We start from the raw sequence: 16,231 nt of genomic DNA on the forward strand, positions 1-16,231 counted from the left end.
GAGGGGGCATTATACTACCTGTGTCTGGAGGGGGTGCAGTCAGATGAGGGGGGCATTATACTACCTGTGTCTGGAGGGGGGGCAGTCAGATGAGGGGGGCATTATACTACCTGTGTCTGGAGGGGGTGCAGTCAGATGAGGGGGCATTATACAACCTGTGTCTGGAGGGGGTGCAGTCAGATGAGGGGGGGCATTATACTACCTGTGTCTGGAGGGGGGGCAGTCAGATGAGGGGGGCATTATACTACCTGTGTCTGGAGGGGGTGCAGTCAGATGAGGGGGCATTATACTACCTGTGTCTGGAGGGGGTGCAGTCAGATGAGGGGGGCATTATACTACCTGTGTCTGGAGGGGGTGCAGTCAGATGAGGGGGGCATTATACTACCCGTGTCTGGAGGGGGGGCAGTCAGATGAGGGGGGCATTATACTACCTGTGTCTGGAGGGGGGGCAGTCAGATGAGGGGGGCATTATACTACCTGTGTCTGGAGGGGGTGCAGTCAGATGAGGGGGCATTATACTACCTGTGTCTGGAGGGGGTGCAGTCAGATGATGGGGGCATTATACTACCTGTGTCTGGAGGGGGTGCAGTCAGATGAGGGGGCATTATACTACCTGTGTCTGGAGGGGGTGCAGTCAGATGAGGGGGCATTATACTACCTGTGTCTGGAGGGGGTGCAGTCAGATGAGGGGGCATTATACTACCTGTGTCTGGAGGGGTGCAGTCAGATGAGGGGGGCATTATACTACCTGTGTCTGGAGGGGGTGCAGTCAGATGAGGGGGGCATTATACTACCTGTGTCTAGAGGGGGGGGCAGTCAGATGAGGGGGGCATTATACTACCTGTGTCTGGAGGGGGGCAGTCAGATGAGGGGGGCATTATACTACCCGTGTCTGGAGGGGGGGCAGTCAGATGAGGGGGGCATTATACTACCTGTGTCTGGAGGGGGTGCAGTCAGATGAGGGGGGCATTATACTACCTGTGTCTGGAGGGGGTGCAGTCAGATGAGGGGGGCATTATACTACCTGTGTCTGGAGGGGGGGGCAGTCAGATGAGGGGGCATTATACTACCTGTGTCTGGAGGGGGTGCAGTCAGATGAGGGGGGCATTATACTACCTGTGTCTGGAGGGGGTGCAGTCAGATGAGGGGGCATTATACTACCTGTGTCTGGAGGGGGTGCAGTCAGATGAGGGGGCATTATACTACCTGTGTCTGGAGGGGGGGGCAGTCAGATGAGGGGGCATTATACTACCTGTGTCTGGAGGGGGTGCAGTCAGATGAGGGGGCATTATACTACCTGTGTCTGGAGGGGGGGCAGTCAGATGAGGGAGGCATTATACTACCCGTGTCTGGAGGGGGGGCAGTCAGATGAGGGGGGCATTATACTACCTGTGTCTGGAGGGGGTGCAGTCAGATGAGGGGGGGGCATTATACCACCTGTGTCTGGAGGGGGTGCAGTCAGATGAGGGGGGCATTATACTACCTGTGTCTGGAGGGGGGCAGTCAGATGAGGGGGCATTATACTACCTGTGTTAGGAGGGGGTGCAGTCAGATGAGGGGGGCATTATACTACCTGTGTCTGGAGGGGTGCAGTCAGATGAAGGGGGCATTATACTACCTGTGTCTGGAGGGGGTGCAGTCAGATGAGGGGGCATTATACTACCTGTGTCTGGAGGGGGTGCAGTCAGATGAGGGGGGCATTATACTACCTGTGTCTGGAGGGGGTGCAGTCAGATGAAGGGGGCATTATACTACCTGTGTCTGGAGGGGGGGGGGGCAGTCAGATGAAGGGGGCATTATACTACCTGTGTCTGGAGGGGGTGCAGTCAGATGAGGGGGGCATTATACTAACCATGTCTGGAGGGGGGCAGTCAGATGAGGGGGCATTATACTACCTGTGTCTGGAGGGGGGGCAGTCAGATGAGGGGGGCATTATACTACCTGTGTCTGGAGGGGGGGCAGTCAGATGAGGGGGGCATTATACTACCTGTGTCTGGAGGGGGGGCAGTCAGATGAGGGGGGCATTATACTACCTGTGTCTGGAGGGGGGGGGCAGTCAGATGAGGGGGGGCATTATACTACCTGTGTCTGATGCTGCTGCTTATATCTTTATTTTTTGAGTTGGTGCAATAATTGAGAAGAAGTTTGCACTCTGGAGGTCCCAGTTGTGCAGGAGATCTGTGAGGCTTGGGCGTTGTTCACCTGATTCAGGATTCTCACATCAAAGATGATAGGAGTTGTAGTAGAAGTAACAGTAAGACTATAAGCAATGGATGACATTTTTTGTAGAAAACCCTCAATAGATCTGACAAAGAGGGTTCCCCTCAAAACGCCTCATCCATTGATGAAAGTCTTACTGTTATGTCTACTACTACTCCTATCATCCTACCATCACTCCTATAATACTGAATCAGCCGATCAGCCCCTAAGCCTCAGGGATCTCCTGCACAACTGGACCCCCAGGGTGCAAACTTTTTATCATCACATACAAATATATACACACAAAATGACATACTGCAGACATACACAAATATGCACAACACACCTTACATATATACCTACATCTAAGCATACTAACACACACACAAATAGACACAACACACCTTACATATATACCTACATCTAAGCATACTAACACACACACAAATAGACACACGACAGACACACAAACATATATACACAGATACAAAAGCATGCAGATTATATATATACAGTAAAATATCTATAGTACTACATTACATAATATACACTATATACATGATAGATGCCTGCCCGCACACACACACACACACATACACATATACACACACACACACACACACACACACACACACACACACACACGCATGCATAAACACATGACACAGATGTACAAACACACACAGATTACAAAGACAGACAAATATACAGTTAACAAACTCACATGTTCAGCAGGGCAGGAAGCTCCATGGAGTCCTCTTGTCTCCATCTTTCCCTCCTCTTCTCCCAGCCAGGCCGGCAGCCGGCAGCCTCTCCCCCTTCTCCTGTGCACCGACTGCACACATAGCAACAGGAGAGTCACATGACTGCAGAGGGGAGGGGGATGGAGGAGGCCCTGCTGCTGCTGCTGCTCTCCGCATCTTCCTCATGACAGGTAGGAAGAGAGCAGGGCCGAGGCTGGGAGCGGGGACACACTGAGTGCAGGGGGAGGGAGGGAGGGCCCATGATTAGTTTACATTAAGAACGGGCCCTGATGCCGCCTGTTCAGCAGTGTGGGAACAAGCAGGGGCCCCCTTGCGCTCCCTATCAAATGGTAGGCCCCTCTCTGGCTCAGGGACAGGGCCCAGCAAGGAGAAAGGAGGGGGGAGGAGGCGGGGCCCACCGGGGAATCCCCCGGCTCCCCGGTGGCCCAGTCCGAGCCTGGGTGCCCCCATATACTAATAATGCCCCCAGAGGTGCCCCCATACACTAATAATGCCCCCAGAGGTGCCCCCATATACTAATAATGCCCCCAGAGGTGCCCCCCATGAACTAATAATGCCCCCAGAGGTGCCCCTAAAAAAACAAACATCCTACTAACCTAATCCGCGCTGTGCAGGCAGCAGCTCTTCCTCCTCTTCGGGCTCCATCTTGCGAGCCGCAGGGACGGGACTTCCGGCAGGCGTGATGACGTCACATGATCACGCCTGCCGGAGAGGTCACGGCCCGGCCTTCCATAGGCTGCTGGTATGAAGTGCCGGCAGCCTATGGGAGGGAATACAGGAGTAGGACGCTGCCAGGTCCTTCTCCTGTATTCTGATCGCTTTAATGTTCCGCCCGCTCAATGTGCGGGCGGAACATCAAAGCGATCAGTGCATTCCGAGAAGCTTCTCGGGATGCTCAAAAACAGGTGGCAAGGGGGGCCGTGCGGGCCCCCCTAGCGTAGTGGTCGTGGGGCGGCGGCCGGCGGGCCCCCCCCCCATGTCTCTTAGGGTCCGGGCCCCATACGGCAGTACCGGTTGTACTGCCCTATCGGCGGCCCTGAGTATATGTAGGCCTGTATTTCTGTCCAGTGTCGGACTGGGGTACCTGGGGCACACCAGAGGAAAGGATTCTAGGGGCCCACCAATATAGAACCAGGGAGACACAACATGCTAACCCACTCCTTTCCTGGATTCATCTGTATCTGTGACAAATCCCTACATTTATACAGCTCTCAGGTTATGCTGGGAGTTGTAGTCTCTGAGTGGACAACCCTTTAATAAATCACTGTGTGCAGTCTCCTGGTGGCTGCAATCTGTGGGTCAGAACCATCAACCCTGAAGGTCCAGCAATATATCTGTCTACAGCGGCAGCTATCAGAGGATTGTACTACTGTACTACAACTCCCAGAATATCCTGAGGGCTGCAGACTGTCAGCATATGCTGGGAGTTGTAGTGCCTGCAGCTGTTGTAGTTGGGTCCCATACACTGGATGCTTTGTGGCATATAGGAATACATAGATCTGTGGGGGCTCAGTATAGGGAAGTGACCCCAGAACATCACTAATAGGGGATAGGAGGAAATGTTTTTGTTCTATCCCCTATCAGTGATGTTCTGGGGTCACTTCCCTACACTGAGCCCCCACAGATCTGTATTCTGATATCCCACAAAGCATCCAGTGTATAATGCACCTAGGACCCAACTACAACAGCTGCAGGCACTACAACTCCCAGAATTTACTGACAGTCTGCAGCCCTCAGCATATGCTGGGATTTGTAGTGCCTGCAACTGTTGTAGTTGGGTCCTAGTTTAAAAGTTTGCACTAGTGTACTGTAGTGACCGCGGGGCTGTGTCAGTATACTACTGCAAACAATACACTGACCCATTTAGACCCCAATGGTACAAAGGCTCTACACACTATAGAAGTGATTACAGTGCAGTTACTAATGACTCACAGGTGACGTCTTCTCCGATTGCCATCGCTCACTTTTTGCTTTCTTCTCCATCTGGAACGGCCATGAAGACTTCTCCAACCACAACTCATCTGCAGGTGGGCAGCTGGGGGTGACTGGGGAAGGGAGGCAGCTAGGGGTGACTGGGGAAGGAAGGCAGCTAGGGGAAACTGGGGAAGGAAGGCAGCTAGGGGTGGCAGGGACAGGTGGAGCAGCTGGGGGTGACTGGGAAGCGGGGCAGCTGGGGGTGGCAGGGACAGGGGAAGCAGCTGGAGGTGACTGGGAAGGGGGGCAGCTGGGGTGGCAGGGGAAGAAGCTAAGGGGGAAAGGGGCAGGAGGGCAGTTGGGTAACAGGGGCAGGGGAGCAGCTGGGGTTGCGGCGAAGGGGGAGCAGCTAGGGGTGGCAGGGTCATGGGGAAAAAGCTGGGGGGCAGGAGGAGAAGTTGGGCAGGGGGAGCAGCTGGGGTGAAAGGGGCAGGGGGAGCAGCTGGGGGGGCAGGGAGACCAACTGTGGGGCAGAGAGATCAGCTGGGGGGCAAAGGGAGAAGATTGGGGGCAGGGGGAGCAGCTGGGGTGGCAGGGGCAGCAGTTGGGGTGGCAGGGGCAGCAGCTGGGGTGGCAAGGGGAGTAGATAGGGTGCAGGAGGAGCAGCTGGAAGGGCAGCTGGGGTGACAGGCAGGGGGAGCAATGAGGGGGGGCAGCTAGGGTGGCAGGGAGAAGATAGGAGGCAGCTGGGGTGACAGGGGCAGGGGAGAAGCTGGGGGGGCAGGGGGACCAGCTGGGGGGCAGGGAGAGGAGCTAGGGGGTAAGAGAGAAGCTTGGAGGTGCAGGGGGAGAGTCTGGGGGGGGAGAGTGAGCAGCCGGAGGACAGAGGCAGGCTGGGCAGGTCCCTCCCCCAATGCAGCTTCGTGTCCGGGGTGCAGCTGCTTCCGGCAAAGACAGCCTGTATTACAGGCCGGAAGCTCACAGCTGCAGCCCCGCAGTCCCGAACTTCTCTCCTGCTCAGCGGCGGCGCGCACATGTGATGTCATCGCCGAGCAGGAGAGCTTGGCTGCAGAGCTTCAGAGGTACAGACCTGGGGCTGCAGAGCTTCCGGCCTGTAATACAGGCTGTCTGTGCTGGAAGCAGCTGCACCCCGGACCCGAAGCTGCACCCCAGAACCCCAAGATTTCCCAGCATTCTGTATAGTAGTCAGTATAATAAAGGTCACCCAGCTTTCCTAGCATCTTGTATAGTAATCAGTATAGTGGCGGTCACCCAACATCTGTATGACGATATATTTGAATGATATTTCCCCCCCCAAAGCTGACAAAAATGAACTTTTACCAACTCAGGATAAATGTAACTAAGCAACTCCTATGTATGATTGATTGATTCGTATGACAGATTGGGAGACGGATTTTATACTATTATTCAGTGATAAAATATGACAAAAATGGACTTTTGGGCACTGAGTATGAATAAGTAAATAATGGAGGTCACCCAGCCTTACCAAACCCAAGTATTGCTGTCTATGGAAAGGAAAATGCCATCTAAGTAAGTCTACACTTCTCCCTAAGTTCCTGAGCTTGCTAAACACTAACTAACTAACTAAGCTAAATAGCAGCATGCTATCAGACAGACAGACAGAGATGGTCATGTGATTTTAGCAGCCAATGAGACCCCTACACCTCAGCAATGACATTTCTGCTCTGCACTGTTTGGCTGGCAAAAAGGCGCTCAAACCTGAACTCGAACACTAACTTGAATAAACAGTAAAAAGTTTGGTTTGGTTCAAGTTCGAGAAAATCGAGATGTTCGACTCGAACTTAACCTTTCTCAAACAGTTCGATCAACACTACTCATAACCTCCTCATGTCAGGTCATGCACCACTACTATCTTGGACTTAAGGAAGGACTTAAAGAGTGCACTGAAGTGCCTGAAGGGTGGAGCCAGACAATTTCAATTCCTGGATAGATTGGAACTGGCTCCCTGCCACTTCTCCCAGAATGCCGGGAAAAGATGGATACATTCCTGGAAAACTTCTCTCAGTTTCCCAGGATTGGATCCAGCTTTTTCCCAGCACCTGAGATGGAGCAGCAGGGAGTGGAGCAGCGTTGAAAAGCAGGTAGCTTGTGGAGGGGCCATCGTCTCCACTCCCTGCTGTCTGTACTTGTGGAGGAGCCATTGTCTCCACTCCCTGCTGTCTGTACCTGTGGAGGCGCCGTTGTCTCCACTCCCTGCTGTTTGTACTTGTGGAGGGGCCATTGTCTCCACTCCCTGCTGTCTGTACTTGAGGAGGCGCTGTTGTCTTTGCTCCCTGCTGTCTGTACCTGAGAAGGCGCCATTGTCTCCGCTCCCTGCTGTCTGCACCTGTGGAGGCGCCGTTGTCTCCGCTCCCTGCTCTCTGCACCTGTGGAGGCGCCGTTGTCTCCACTCCCTGCTGTCTGTACTTGAGGAGGCACTGTTGTCTCTGCTCCCTGCTGTCTGTACCTGAGGAGGCGCCATTGTCTCCGCTCCCTGCTGTCTGCACCTGTGGAGGCGCCGTTGTCTCCGCTCCCTGCTGTCTGCACCTGTGGAGGCGCCGTTGTCTCCGCTCCCTGCTGTCTGTACCTTTGAATTAGGAGGCAGAGTTTTCTGATCTATCTCCAGTGTGACACCCAGTATAATGTGGTTCTATGGTGCCATCTCCTAATGCACAGGTACGCTCAGCAGCGGAGACTACAGCAGCAATACCTCCAGTAAGATATTCACCAAATTTAAAATAGAAATGACATTACCATGGACTAATCTGTGGGTTATACCATTTTTACTTACTAGAAGTGGGTGACTGCATTGGTAAAAGAAAGGTACGTGAAAAGAATTGTGTATGATTTTCTATACATAAAGTTGTATTGTATCTCCTATTTATAATAAAGAAAAAAAATAGTGTATGGACTTTTTTTTTTTTTTTTTTTTTAAACATGGGGGTCAGTGACAACCAGCATAGCTATAAGTTGGAGGTATACCTCAGGAAATACATACTTCTAAGACCTATATTACAAATAATATGGAAGCATAAAAAAACCCATTAAAGGGGAAGTCTGGGCAAAAAAAAAATAAAAAATGTTATTACCCAACAAAAGTTATGAAAGTTACTAATAGACACTTATTATTGGAGATGCCCCTATAGTGCAATTTCCCTGCACTTACTACAGCATGGAGTGTTCAGGTCTCTGGAAAGTTGGTGATGTCATCATGTCACATGAACTGCCGACTCCTGCTGCTCCAGTCTGTCCCACCGCTGCAGCAGGTGTCGGCAATTTATGTGACGTGACATCACCAACTTTACAGAGACCTGAACACGCTATGGTGTAGTAAGTGAAGAGAAAATGCACTATAGGTTGTTTCCCATAATAAGTGTCTTATGGTGTGTTTACACAGGCAGATTTATCTGACAGATTTTGGAAACCAAAACCAGGAATGGATTTGAAAAAAGGAGAAATCTCAGTCTTTCCCTTATGACCCGTTCCTTGTTTATGGTCTGTTCCTGGATTTGGCTTAAAAAATCTGTCAGATAAATCTGCCTGTGTAAACGCACCATTAGTGATTTTTATAACTTTTGTTGGGCTATAATATATTTTTAAATGATTTTGCCCGCACTTCCCCTTTAAGGTTTCACGCATGTGAGGGAAATTATGAAGACCAGTACTCCACACAAAAGGTGCACTGGATTGAGATTCTATTACAAAGTGAAATCCATGCCAGCTGTGAGCTGGGGTAGATTTGGGGCTCTGAGAATACGTGCCCCTCCTGCTGAGCTCAACCAACCTTCCATGAAAATGGCTTCAGGGAAAAGTTGCAAGATTATTCCACAGAATGAAGCTTGCACAAAAAATAAATTCTAGTGGATTATGTATCTTGAATACTGCACTGGAAGCACTGCAATACCAGGTCAATGCCGGGAGAGGACAGAGCAAGCTCTTTTACCATCTCCCTGTTCTACAAATCCATGTAATATAAGGTCCCTAAAATAGGGGACGTATCAGATATTAAACTGATAAGAACAGATACTACACTTCTTAGCCAAAAGGCCGAGAAGCGATGGATTATGGTAACTGAGTTACAAAAAAAATTGAGAAAAGACAGAACCAGAACTTTTTACATTAAAACATTGGCAGGTCCAGATGCTGCCCACAATAATGTAAATTGCCAGCACTAATGCCCATGTATGAGTGCACTTAACAATAGGCAGAAATTCACAATTCTATTAATGGGGTTATCCAGCGCTACAAAAACATGGCCACTTTCCCCCTACTGTTGTCTCCAGTTTGGGTGGGGTTTTGAAACTCAGTTCCATTGAAGTAAATGGAGCTTAATTGCAAACTGCACCTGAACTGGAGACAACAGTAGGGGGAAAAGTGGCCATGTTTTCGTAGCGCTGGATAACCCCTTTAAATAATCAGACTTGTGGCCCTTTGTCAGCTTTAGTTGGGGGTGACCCTGACAAAGAGCTGCGGCAATGTGTTGAGTTGGCAGTGTATGAGTTGGCAGGATATATTCATGAACTAGGAGAGGATGTCTATCCATCCTGCTCAGACTACTTCATCATAGACACTCCAGACCTTGTTGAAGACTCCTTGCCTCTTCCTTTGACTTAGGGGCCTATTCTACGGAGCGATAATCGGCCAAATTGGCCCGATTCAGCCAATTATCGCTCAGTGGAATAGAGAAAACGATCAGCTGATGATCGTGTCATCGGCTGATCGTTTATTTAGGCCCAAACCTAAAATCATCGGTCACCCACCGTGCATTTCTGCGTGGAATAGCGATGCGCGGCGGGCGACCGACGATTTGAGAAGCAGCATACATTACCTAGCAGGGCTTCTCCTCCGCTCCGTCTTCCTCCCTGGGTACCACGCCGCAGCATCAGCTTCGGTGCGGCCTGACTGAGCTGTCAGACCGCTCGGCCAATCACAGGCAAGGACCGCCGCGGGAAGTGATTGGCTGAGCGGTCTGACAGCTCAGTCAGGCCGCTCCGGAGTTGATGCTACACTGTGGGACCCAGGGAGGAAGACTGAGCGGAGGAGAAGCCCTGCTAGGTAATGTATGCTGCAAGGGCTGCAAGGACATCGGTAACGATGACCCTGCAGCCCTCGCTAATCGATCATCGGGCCGTGGAATAGCAGATCGGCGCCCGTTTACATCGTTGATCGGCCCGTGGAATAGGGCCTTTATACATCTTTAATATAAGCTTTGGGCCTGTTGTTACCCTTTTCTTTCTCCTTCTCCCATCACCAGTGGCGTAGCTAACATAGAGGCAGGGTAGGCAGTTGCTATGGTGCCCGTGCAGGAGGGGGGCCCAGGGAATAAGGTAAGAGTGTGTGTCCTTTTGCTTAACTCCTTATATACTGCAGTGTGTAAGTGACCCAATGTTTACTTACATGCTGCAACACAAAAAAAGGGTTAACAAGCAGAAGACAGAGATCTCTGCTTCACTGCACTGATAACCTCTGACCTTTGTTCTCCAGCTGCGCAATCAAGTAGGAAAATGTGCAGGGGTAAGGGGTTATCAGTGCAACAGCAGTAAAGCAGATATATATATGCAATGATTTGTGTTGTGCATAGGGGAGGGGGCCCCTTAAAATTTTTTGCCATGGGGCCCCATGAATTCTAGCTACGCCTCTGCCCATCACTTATCTGCTCCTTTATCAGAACATTATTGTAATGCAGTGTGTAGTGTATACTGTAGTGTATACAAGGTATGGGTGAGATCAGTAGTGGATTATAATAGGTCAGTTTTGGGCGGTAGCCCGGGGCCCTGAGTTCCTGGGGGGCCCATTGCCCCCTAAACAAACTTATACTTTCAGTGGTGTATTATCTTCATGCTACAGTTTTGCCATGATTTGCATAAAAATCACATCTTTTTTCCGCAAATTTGCACAAATCAGGGCAAAACTGCAGCCAGGAGACAATGCAGTAACATTAGAGAACATACTGAAGGACCTTATCATGTGACAATGATGTCACCACAGGTCCTTTACAGGCTGCATTATGGAAGAAAAAGGCTAAAGCTAGTGCTGTTACATAGTTACAGTGGGTCGGCGGGGAGCCCAAGCTTGCTGAACAGCCCGGGGCCCATGGTAAAGTTAATCTGCCCCTGGGTGAGATATTCATTGCACAGTATTCCAGCCTGTTGCTCTATACCATATGTCTGTGTTTGTGACCGATCGTAAATAAAGCAAAACTCATGATAGAGACATCAGATGTAACAATGTGGATCTGGTGCACCCATCATCTCAACCAGTAACGTAAGCTGAAATGGGGTTATGGTGTTGGACCTATAGATGGTCCAGCATAATTGCTGCCTGTAAGATTTTTTAATCCAGTGCAACCACACCAGCTAGCCACAATGCTGTATCACAAGACATATGTGAACCAGGCCTAATGAGCAGAGGGATAGGGCTAACCACTAACATATGGTTATAAACTGTAAATAACTTATGTATGTGTTTTCAGTTAATTTTTAACATGACAAAAAAAAAAACACATAAAAAATGAAAAACACAAAAAGAATGTTCTACCAATGCATTTTATTCTCAGACCGATGTGAAGGATAATAGGACATGGTCAAGAGGAGAAGGTTATCAGGATGCATCATTGAAACACTGGTTACAGAGCTGCCAATTATTTGAATGTAGTGTAATATTTCATGTGATCACATATGTTTTTTGGACGTGATAGCTGTCTGCCAAGGGTTAGGCCCCATTCACTGTTAGGAATGTGACTTTACGCTCCTTGGTCCGTGCCGGGCAGCCGAGGAGGCGCTGAGTTTCTATCTGTGTTTGCACTGAATGTTGTCTGAATTGTGTCTTACTTTTCAGCCACACCTGCCTGGCCTGTCAGACTTCTGGCGGTGCAGGGGTTACTGCACTGCTAGGTCTGGTCAGCTGAACTTGGTGCTGGAATCAGGGCTGCTCCAATCAGCTGCTGGACTTTGGCTCTGAGCCTGGATAAAAAGCAGTCAGTTGTCACTTCCCTGCTGGCTATTAGTTGTTACTAGTCCCAGCTCCCCTGCTCCTTTCCCAGCGTTCCCCTGTCCTTATACCCCTGCTATTGTTCTGCCAGTTTTCTGACCTTTTGCCTGACCTCCAACTATCCGCTCTCTTTCTGATTTTGTACTGCGTTGTCCGATTGTTTTTTGACTTGGCTAGCTGACTCTCCTCCATTTTGTTGTTTGTCTGTCTGCGTTCTGTGTGTTCACCTACTCAGTGTAGGGACCGACTCCGTGGTTGTCCCCGGCCATTTAGGGCCGTGCGTGGCAAGTAGGTAGGGACATTGGTTGGGGCAAGTTCAGGGCTCACTGTCTTGTCTGTGTCTCCCCAGCCTGACTATAATCAACCAAAGATTCTATGCAAGGCGGTCATGTAATTATGCCAGACGAGACAAATACCCCACCCAGCAATAAGGACATTACAGCGGCTACAAGAAATTTTTTTAATAAAACTTTTTAAAAATTGGTGTTTGGAGTTGGGATTTATATATGTATTTATTTGATGTGTAATTCAACTGGGCCAGGGTTTTAGTGTAGAGTATAGTTGTGTCAGTTATTGTTAGTTTTGAGTTGTTTCGACTTTTGTTAGTGTTAATATTTGCGTTTATTATTGTGGTGTTTTGGGGAAAAATTTAGTTTGCACATGTGGGGGTTAATACAGCGGTGTGTTTGGGGAGCATGAGGCAGGACCAGCCAAACTGTTTATGGACTTGTATATATTGTACCGTTATGTTATTTTTATTGTTGGTTTGTTGTTGTAATGTTTTATATTTTTAAATAAAAGATCTACAGGGGCTACATTGTCTAAGCTGCAAAGGACTTGGCAAAAGCCAAAAATATTAGAGGAGAAAAATCTAGAAAATGTCCAGAAAGAAAATAACCATCCAAACCCAAAAGATTCTATGCAGAGCGGACATGTTATTATCGATATGCCGGACAAGACAAATCCACCATCCACCAATGAGGACATTACAGGGGCTACATTGTCTGGGCTGCAAAGGACTGTGGTGGCCCGGATCAATTTCTAGCTTGTGGAGAACTGCTTGGGCTATGCTTAAAGGGATAATCTCATCCACATTACTTTATCTTAAATATCAGTTATTAATGATTCCTATGTTGCACAATTTTTGTAGATTTTCCAACTGTCACTTTTCCATTTTCCCAGCAGGGGGCGGGGCTTAGGTGGAGCATGAAGAACTGCTGGGTGCTTAGGGAATCCTCCATGGCCAGGCTCATATATTGTGTGTGTGGAGTTGAGAGTCCATTATATGTGCTGTATTCTTAAAATGTATATATATGTTTTTTATAACGCTCTATAGACAGATGCTAGGATAGGCCCCTCCCGCTCAGTTCATGTATTGGAATTCGTTGTTTTAGTCTTCTTGCTGTAATCCAAGGTCTTTTGCTTGGGAGTATTTGCCAATAGATAAAAGACTCGGGAGGATGGGGGGGCTAGAACAATGACTTCTTATGTAGAATGTATGAGCACACCTGCGTCATCCTCCTTCTTCCTCCCACTCCTCCTCCTTATTCCTCCTCCTACATTTTGAAACTTTCTTGTTAAGATATTACCTAAGGGTTGTTCCCATAATAAACAGAATCAGCTTGAACACGGGCTCGATATCATGTGTTTGACTGATGCTCGTGGCAGACTGCCGCTGCCATACTACTTTACCAATTTGGCACGGCCCAGGTATAGCTGAGAGACATTGATTCTAAGGGTACGTTTAGACAGAAAGATTTATCTGACAGATTTTGGAAGCCAAAGCCAGGAATGGATTTGAAAAGAGGATAGATCCCAGTCTTTCCTTTATGACCTGATCCCTGTTTATAGTCTGTTCCTGGTTTTGGCTTCAAAGATCTGTCAGATAAATCTGTCTGTGTAAACGCACCATAAGGGCCCTTTTACACGGAAAGATTATCTGACAGATTATCTGCCAAAGATTTGAAGCCAAAGCCAGGAATGGACTATAAACAGAGATCAGGTAATAAAGGAAAGCCTGAGATTTCTCCTCTTTTCAAATCCATTCCTGGTTTTGGCTTCAAATCTTTGGCAGATAATCTGGCAGATAATCTTTCCGTGTAAAAGGGCCCTAATGCTAAGTTTACACGGAGCAATTTTCGGGTGAATTTTCGCAATGACGATGGAATTCGAACGATGATCGTACGTGTAAACGCGGCGAACGATCGATAAATCGTTCATTTTGATCTTTTAACATGTTCTTAAATCGTCGTTCGCAAAAAATTTGCCGATTGTTCCGTGTAAACAGTCGTTCACTGATTTTACCTATGTGTGAGATAGGCTTAAGCGATCGCTATAAAAAAATCGTTACTTCGAAATCGTTAATCGTACGATCGGGCCAATAATCGCCTTGTGTAAACTTAGCATAAGTCTCACCCTAACATGTGTTATGTGCTCTTGACATGTAATGTTGACACCTAGAAATATATTCATTGAAGAAACACATAAAGGGAGAGCACATAACAAACATAAGGCATAAACCTGTTCTAACAGCTGATGTAGACTTACAATGCAGTAACATGAGCCAATTGTATATCTGGATTAGGAGCTATAATGTGATTTCGGTGCAATAAAGTGAACAGAGGATAGTTAGTTTAAATGAAAAGAGAACAAAACCTGGTAACATTATCACAAAGTACATTATTTATGTTTTTGGAATACAATAAAAGTTTACACTATGAGCTGCAGACAGATAATGGTGCAGTAACATGAACGTTACCTTTTCTATAGCTGAGAGCCTTTCTAGAAGTCTTAAAATAGAGTTTTCATTTGAGGCTGAATTGTCAAGGAGGCGGGGCCAGGATGCTTCGGTAGCACTACAAGTAGCTCGAACCTGCCTCCTTTAAAAAATGTCAACCTGAAATAAAAACCTTATAAAATGGCTTCCGCAAGGTCTGTCAGCAACTAACTATCCTCTGTGGTAATGGCCCCAGACATCAGAGGGATAGTGCTATATGTGGCTGATAGCAGAGAGTAATAGCTCTCTCTACCCCAGAGTACATAGTTTATACCTCTGGACCTCTTAGTATATGAGGGACTATATAATTCCAAAACTGGCTATGGTCACTGGGGTATTACAATTCATACTGTATGTGTCCTTGGGGCTTATGACTGTTAACACCTCCTTAAAGTGAATCTGTACCCACAATCTGACCCCCCCCCCCCCAAACCCCTTGTACCTTTGGATACCTACTTTTAATCCAAGATCTGGGGTCCGTTAGGCAGGTGATGCAGTTATTGTCATTAAAAAATACTTTTAAATTTGACGCCCGTGCCCTGCGGGAGTATCTGTGTCCTAACTTTGCACCACCCATCCGTCCCTCCTCCCCACCCTCTTCAGCATTAGGAATGCCACTGAAACATTTTCTCCATGCTGAACACTGCACAAGTCCTTAACGATCCAGCCCATGTGCTGGGCTGCCACAGGTGGGGAATAGTAGGCAATCTGCCTGGAGCATTCCTAATGATGAGGAGAGTGGGGAGGAGGGATGGATGGGTGGTGCAAAGTTAGGGCACAGATACTCCTGTTTGGCACAGGGTTTCAAGTTTAAAAGTATTTTTTTAGCACAATAACTGCATCACCTGCCGAACGGACCCCAGGACAGATCTTGGATTAAAAGCAGCTATCCGAAGGTACAAGTGGTTTGGGGGGTCAGATTGTGGGTACAGGATCGCTTTAAAGGTGGTTGTCCAGACGTAGAAAGACATGACTGATTTCTTCCTCTCCTGTCCTCAGTTTGGGTGTGGGGTCTTGCAGCTCAGTTCCACTGAAGTGAATGGAGATGAATTGTAAGACCAAAGAAAGAAAAAAAAACAGATGCATAAAGAAGGTAGCACGGACTTCCGGTTCCGGCGCAGGCATGTGAAGACGGAGCTCCCGCCGACCCTGCTACTGACCTGCTAACAACCGCCTGCCCGGGCGACCGATCCGCTCCTGGGGACCCCCCTTCTCTCCCTGGCAGGCATCGGACGCTGCACGCCCACCGGGACACCGAGCCGCCGCCTGGAACCGCTGTGGCGAGCCGCCGCCGGAACGGAGCAGTGAGCGGCCGCCATTACTTAGCCGCCAGCACAGAGGGTGAGGAGAGCGTTAGCTGCAGGGTTAGCGCTCACTAACTCACCCGAATGGACCCGCGAGCCCTGGGACAGTCGGCACGGCACGGCACGGCACTGCTGATAACAGTGCTCTCACATACCCTGCTCCTGGTGCTGGGGGAGGGGACGCCATCTTTCCCACGTGGGCGGCTGACACGGCAGAGGCTCCAGGCCACAAACTCAGTGGCGCACTTCACTGCTGCCCCAGC

General features: G+C 48.9%; 1 non-coding gene across 1 annotated transcript; it reads right to left on the reverse strand.

Annotated features, from left to right (window-relative positions):
- Window positions 1-8,769: 8,769 nt before the first annotated feature.
- On the reverse strand, window positions 8,770-8,957 carry LOC138770172 (U2 spliceosomal RNA). Its single transcript, XR_011359423.1, has one exon. It is a non-coding gene; the product is annotated as a U2 spliceosomal RNA (small nuclear RNA).
- Window positions 8,958-16,231: the final 7,274 nt, after the last annotated feature.

Source organism: Dendropsophus ebraccatus, chromosome 12 (assembly GCF_027789765.1).
Source record: "Dendropsophus ebraccatus isolate aDenEbr1 chromosome 12, aDenEbr1.pat, whole genome shotgun sequence".
Lineage (NCBI taxonomy): Eukaryota > Metazoa > Chordata > Amphibia > Anura > Hylidae > Dendropsophus > Dendropsophus ebraccatus.